We start from the raw sequence: 7434 nt of genomic DNA, 5'->3' as shown, positions 1-7434 counted from the left end.
GGGTATTGCAAAGATTAAGAAAATATTTCATATTAAGATCTTATAAGGACATTGATCAAGATTACAAATTCTAAGACAACATGAAAACATTCTAAGTGTATATTTATTTGTTAGTACACAAGCTTTTGCATAGACCCTAATTCAATGCATCTCAACAAAATACAATTTTATAGCACATTATGTACAATAGTCTTGTTATTTACAAAGTAGAGTTCATTTTGAAAATTCTTTAAAATAATAACAGCTTTAATTTCACACAGACTACCACCATCTAAATGTGAGGTAAGGTATCTTAAGTTTAACTAAAATGTCCAAAATATAACTCTTCTGATAACTCTAAAATGCAATTTAATAAATATAATAAATGCAATTATGGAAGGAGTGTTTAATTGCTATGAAAACCTATAGTTAAAAAGCTTACACTTATTTTTGTAATGTTACCACAAGAAAGAAATAATACAAACAGTGAACCACTGTTGGAGTTTAAACAAATGGTCATCCATCGAAGTTTTTCAAAACATTTTAACATCTCTTATGGTTCTTAAAAGCTGAGGACAATACAAGGTTCTTCTCCAAATTATGACTAAGCCAATACCTATAAAGATTTTATGAGATTACTGTAAGCTCCAACTAATGTACCTTTTCTTTACGCTACATTTGGACATTCAAGAGTGATGTTTTCCTAGGTGGCTATCATTTGTCTCCCAAACTCATTTACCTGAAGGTATTAAATGAAAAATGATAAGTTTTGGAGTAGAAGTTAATATGTGGCACAGTAAAAGTTAATTTATTATAGATTAGTATGACCTTAACAATATTGTCTTTTCTTTATTTCATTTTAATTCCCAAGTAAGAAAAAAAAAGACCTTATATGATAAGGACAAGCTGACCTTAAATAGGTTACATACTGTAAGTTTTATGTACATATATAATATACACATGTAATTCTTAGTAATTTAAAATCCATGTGTAGTCAGACTTCTAGATCATAATAAGAATCTAACTTTGATTTTGAATATTGGGTAAGCTTTATAGTTTTGCTTACATAAAATAATAAGTAGCACTTTTTATTCAAGTGGAAGGGAATTTTGCTTAAAATAATTAAGTAAAAATGAAAATGCACAATTTTGTGTGAAAAGTAAACAGATGAAGAGAATGCAGTCTTAAATTATATTTCTTTATAAAATACTATCTTTTTATACCTTCTATTTATTTATTTATTTATTTATGTATTTATATGTGATGCTGAAGATTGAACTTGGTGCCTCACATGCACTATGCAAGTGCTCTACCACTGAACTACAACCCCACCCCTAGAAGACTATCTTTTAAAGCTACATTAAATAATGCTTTATAAGATTGTATTAATAATTTCAGAATATACACATAGATATACATTGATATATGTATTAATGTAAATTCATAGATAGGCTAGTGTTTTTAGGTAAATACATTATCTAGGACTTATCTGGATATATCAATAAATATGCTAGCCTAGAAGCCACTGAAACACTATAGAAAACTCCCTCCAAGAAAACGAGTATCATGGCACTAACTTCAGGACTAATTTTTTAAGCCACTAAACCTCTATCAATTTTGAGTTCCAATAACAGTATTGATGAATTAAAAATTATTCTGATTAATATTTTTATTTGAATAACAAGTAAATATAAAACTAATAAAATTTGCTTCAAATGATCTTAATGGTGAAAGTATATCCAAATCTCTTCAGCTTCTTTTAAAAAAAAAAAAAATTCTAGGGCTGGGGATGTGGCTCAAGCAGAAGCATGCTCACCTGGTATGTATGCGGTCTGGGTTCGATCCTCAACACCACATACAAACAAAGATGTTGTGTCTGCCGAAAAACTAAAAAATAAATATTAAAAAAATTATCTCTCTCTCTCTAAAAAAATTATTCTAATTTGTTATACATGACAACAGAATGCATTACAATTCATATGACATATGTAGAGCACAATTTTTCATCTCTCTGCTTGCATAGAAAGCATATTCACACCATTCATGTCTTTTTCATACATGTACTTGGGGTAATGATGTTCATCTCATTCCAGCTCAGCTTCTTTTATAGAAATGGAAAAATGAAATTATTTGTCTATCTGCACAGTTATTAGCACAGGTTTTTAATAGAAACCCCACATCTAAAGAAAATTTTTACTCTTATAATAACTTTTACTTTTCCCTATATAACATTAACTTTCAATTTCCATATATTTTAACTTGGAAAAAAATTTATGACATCTTCTAGATTTGGGGAAACAGCTAGTGGCAGTTGCTATATTAAGAGTGGGAAAGAGAACTGTGGCCAGGAACATAAGGGCAAATTACTTGCATGAAAGCATCCCATAAAGTTGAAAATAAATAAATCATTTCAGCACAGAACTTTTAAATCCACAAAAGTATTTTCTAAACCTGTAGGAAATTAAATATAGCAGAATTAGTATGTTGATCTTAACAATATAAATCAAATGTTAATGTGAATTCAAAAGTATCTACTAAGAGATAGAATTGCATGAGACCTTACTTAGGTGAAATGATGCTAAATTTTGTATAGAGCTAATTATAGAGGGTTGCGGTTATATAATAGAGGTAGAAACAGAGGCCATTCCTCTATGGTAGACAAAGGAACACAGCACTTTTTTTGTCTCTGTGCCAGTTGCATTCAGGAGTATAATGCCAGGAAGATTTTCCAGATAAGGTGACATTCAAGATGAGATCTGAGGGATAAGTATGGAAGCTCAGGGAAAGGCATTCCAAGTAGGGAGTCATTATTGTTTCAAAAGTAACTTATTATTTGCTAGCCATTCATTCAATAAGTATGTATTGAATAACAGCCATTTATAGCATAGATATGTCTTAAAAAACTCTTCAAATTCTGGGTTCAACAGTTCATTGTTTGAATTGTTCTGAAACTTCTGTGGAACATAGTTCTCTCAGCTATACAATTCTTTCCTCTTTTCCTCAAAGTAAAAATTTTTCTTTTTTTAGGACCCAAATTAATATATTTTTATATTCATATGCAAAATCATTAAATATATAAAATACATTAGAAATGGACTTGGTGTTCCACCTAAAAACATGTTTATTCATAATAACATTGTAAGAGAAATAAATAATCTAAAACAAAAATAATGAATTTCAGAACTTTCCTTAAGAAGTTCAGAGCCGTGAACAAGAAATTATAAAAGATTCATTTATCCTATAACTATCATGATCAATAAAACCAATAAATAAGAGTAACAATATCAGAAAACATTTCATGTTATATAAATTTTAGAATTGAAAACAGAACCACATTTTATCAACCATCTTTTCCTTTAAAAAATAAAAATAATACCCTGCCACTAAAACTTTCAAGAATCTAATCTGAGAACCGGGGAATTCAGTTCAGGGCAGTGATGAAAAGTTTCAACAGAAGTAAAGGACGACTATAAGCTCAGGGAGAGAGTGAGGTGGGAAAATATGCTCTTCCCTTTACATGCTCCCATAAGGGGAGATCAGGTCATATTTCAGGCCTCCTGTCCACATTTATTCAGTTGGGTCTAGAATAGTGAGAGAAGCTCACTGTAGAGAGATTTGAGGAGACCCTAGACAAAAATGACCTAGTCTCTAGCTAATTTTCTAAGCAGATTTTTTTGAACAGAGGGTGCATTCTGGACTGTTAAGAAGCCCATAATCTCATTGGTTAATTTTAATCTAACGTTAATGCTAGAAAACCACAAATACATCTATATATATCCTCTGACACTTTACAACTAATTTGTAAAAGTTGATATTTTATCACTATGTTTTTTTTCTATTTTTTTATTATTAGTTCTTCAAAACATTCTCACTATGTTTTTGATATTTGAACTTGCCTCTCCACTACTTTCATACCATTATTGAGTTTGCAAACTTGAAGAAGACACTAAACCCTACCTCAATTTATTCATGTGTGAAATGAAGATAATTTTTAAGGGTTGAGTCAGTATTGCTAATATGTAGAAGTTCTTAGCCTCATTCAGTAAATAGTAATCACTATCTAAGTGTTATAAATTATGTTTATTTATTTAGTTAGTTCTTTTACAACTCCAACAGTGAAGGCTAAGACATATCTATGGTTTTTCTCATTTAGGTCTTTGTTATATAAAGAAAGAAATTTGGAATGTGCTGAAAGCATAACAGTGAGTACAGTGTGATGCCTGTACTATAGGGAAATAGGAGGAGGAGTTAGACAGCTGTTGCTGCAGGCTGGAAGAAATGAGATGCTGATATGAGCTAAATGAACAATTCTACAAAGATGCAATGAATATGGCAGAGAGATTGCTTTGGGAAATATTTCCTATAGTTTACAACAATTGCACATAAGCCTTTCAAAAATTTACCATTAGAAACAGGTTTTCATGGTGGTCAGAATACTCTCTCAACAACCTCTAGGCAATCTCCAGGCAACCACCAGTTCCTCTCACATAGGTGTCCTCTACATGGAATTGATGGAATGGTGGCTTTCAATATAATGTCTCCATGTCCGAATTCTGGAAGCCATGCACATTACACTGTTAAGGAAAATATCATCTTTGAATGTTTAACAAAGTAAAAGGTCTTGAGATAAAGAGATGGCCCAGAATTATCTGAGTGCAATAACAAAAGACTTGTTATTATAAGAGACAGAAGAAAATTTGGGGCAGACAGAAGACAAAATATGGAAAAGAATGTCATCCAATGTTATCAGCCATAAAGCAAATAATACAGGGATACTGAAGGGCCAGAAATTATTAATGTGACTTTACAATTGGATAGAAGTTGAAGGCTGGAAGAATGTTGAGAATCATAATATAATAAAGTCTAGGTTTCATTAAAGAGACTGTTGGTAGACATGAATTCCAAAACTGATCTGGTGAGAACTTAGAAATCTCTAGTGCCTTAGATGATAAATATATACAATAAACAGAATATTGGTACAAATATGAGTGTTAACATACAGCAGGAGTGGGCCTAAGGGAGACATGAGAAATATATAATTGAGAACACGAGGAAAGGTAACTCTTATTATATAGTGATAAAATTTTGTCTTGAGTTTTATTCTTTTTTATGCAAAGCAGAATTTGTGATGAACTTTCGCTGAAGGGAAAGTGTTAAGAGGACAGCCTGATTTTTCTTTGCTGGTTATCAAAAAATATGAGAAGAAAACAAAATTTGAGAAAGGAACTGTGAAGCAAAAAAGAAACTCCCATTTGATAATTGGGAAGGATCTAAGCTTCTCCAAATTGTGAAGAATATTAAAAGTAGAAAATGCATCATTGCAAAAGTATACTGGTGACAGGACCAAGAGTCAAGCTGGCCGTCTGGGCAAGGGTAGTTGGCATTGCTTTCAATGCTAGGTTCTTGGAGCTGAGGTACAGGCTGGAGCCAGCCCTTATCCCAGTGCAAAGACTTACAGTCAGGCTTCCGCCCCGGCGTGCCACCTCCTCACCCTGCCACCCCCCACCCCCGCCCCCACATGGGAGGCTAGGATGGGCAGATGGTTCCTGCTCATGCCCAGGTGCCGCCCCTCATCTAGGGAGGACCAGTCAGTGGTGGCTGCCGCAGCAAGGGAATCACTGACCGCCTAGGCAAGCCCAAGCCGGATGGCCTAGCAGCCGCCCCCGCAGGAATTGGAGGGTAGGGAGGCAGAGAGAGCTGCCTATCTAGTATGCTGTGGCCCAGCACCTGTGCTGGCTCTCTCCAGGATCTCGAGGGTGTGGGGGACAGCCAGAGCTGGTGCTTGGCCACAGTGTGCCCCAGCAGCCGAGCCTGTGTGGGTGCTGGTGCTGCACCTGGTGCACAAGGCACCGGGGCCCTGGGACCCTTCTGCAGCAAGTAGCGGGTCTAGATCGACCTGAAGAGAAGCTGCCACTACCCAAGAAGATCCCCTGGACCAAAAAGCCTTCCCACCAGGCCTCCCCCGTAGCCACTGCGCTGGAGACCCTGTAGGCAGAGCTCGGTTCCCCAAAATAATAAGAGCAGGAAAACTCAAGACAAGGAAACTCAACAAGGCCAGTGATTTCAGGGATATGGCAAACTGGCCAAAATCAGGAGAGTTAGTAAGCACTGGAAAAATATTCTTGCAGTCTTAGAGTGTCATCACCCAAGGGAGGGGGGAGGAGGAGGAGGAGGAGAGAGGAGGGAGGAAGGAGGAGGAAAGAGGAAAGAGGAGAAGGAGAAAGAAGAAGAGTAACAGTGGGATCAGAGAACACCGGAAAACAAAATTAGAGAGTCTTATTGAAAACTTCAGTGAGGATGAGGCTTAGTCAAGCAGTCAAGGAAAGAGCTAATAAACACAAGTGGGTACCACTGCACTTAGATGATATAAGACCAGAGAGTCAGGAGAGACCTGGATCCCAGAACAGCTCTTGGTGTCAACCTGAAGCAAATATTTCTTCCCATAATAACAGGAGAAATGACACACGAAGTTGGAGGCGAGACATAGAAAAAGGAGATGATCAGGATGAAGTGTTCAGTATGAGGAGTGAGGAGGGTAATATCTGAGGTTCTTTCAGGGGTCGAGGAAAAGGACCAGGACAGGGAACAGGATGAGGCAGAGGAAACCCTCCAGTAAACTTTGATTATTCATATGGTTACTGAGAACATGGTGAAAGGACAGACCAGCCATTTCAAACAGAAATTAACACCAGTATGATGTATTACTATGGTGACAGTACAGGTGTACAGGTGTATCCTGTGGAAGAAGCATTGCTTAAAGAGTACATTAATCATCTAATTTACTATTACTTCAGTATAAAAATCTTGGAACGTGACTTCTTTCTCTAGAGAAAGATGGATGAGCAAAGTTTCTTGTCTATTTCCCTGATTTCTGGATTTCACCATTTTCAGGCTCTCACCACAAACCTTAATTTAATTTTAGAGGCCCTGAAGGACAGCAAAGAAGTAGAAGTTGCAGATGAGAAAATGAGGAGAAAGATAGAACCAGAAAAATGGCCAATCCCAGGCCCTCCTCCCAGAAATGTGCCACAGAGAGATTACTCTTGGCTGATGGACTAACTGGAGTTTGTGCCAGGACAAGCCTTTTGCTCACATACAGTCAGGATGATGACCTACTGATGCCCTTGATGTCATCTGATGGTGATGTGCAGTAGAGCAGATGGTTCACTGAAATGCATTGTATATACTGGGACAAACCATGTTGTAGAGAAAAAAGCCACCAGACTGCCTTCTGTCTGAGAATGTCCACTGCTGATCCCAGGGCTGCATGACAATGGGGATGACTACCTGTGCCATGACCTGAGACAGAGCTGGGGACTACTACTGGCATTCCAGGAGCTGCCTACCATTTTTTGTGTAGTTGGACTTAGATGGCATGGCTACTTTTATTTGCAAGGGAAACTAATTTTTATCATTGTGGAAATATTTCAAGGTTCTGTTTTGTTTTCAATCACA

The 7434-nt window shown here is 36.2% G+C and overlaps 1 pseudogene; it reads left to right on the top strand.

The window, feature by feature from the left end:
- Nucleotides 1-6035: 6035 nt before the first annotated feature.
- LOC124100500 (la-related protein 1B-like) lies at nucleotides 6036-7098 on the top strand (annotated as a pseudogene).
- The last annotated feature ends 336 nt before the right edge of the window (nucleotides 7099-7434 follow it).

The sequence above is a fragment of the Marmota monax genome, unplaced genomic scaffold (assembly GCF_021218885.2).
Source record: "Marmota monax isolate L192 unplaced genomic scaffold, Marmota_monax_Labrador192_F-V1.1 WCK01_AAM20220418_F8-fsc00289, whole genome shotgun sequence".
Taxonomy (NCBI): domain Eukaryota; kingdom Metazoa; phylum Chordata; class Mammalia; order Rodentia; family Sciuridae; genus Marmota; species Marmota monax.
This window is presented reverse-complemented; position numbering and strand designations above follow the sequence as displayed.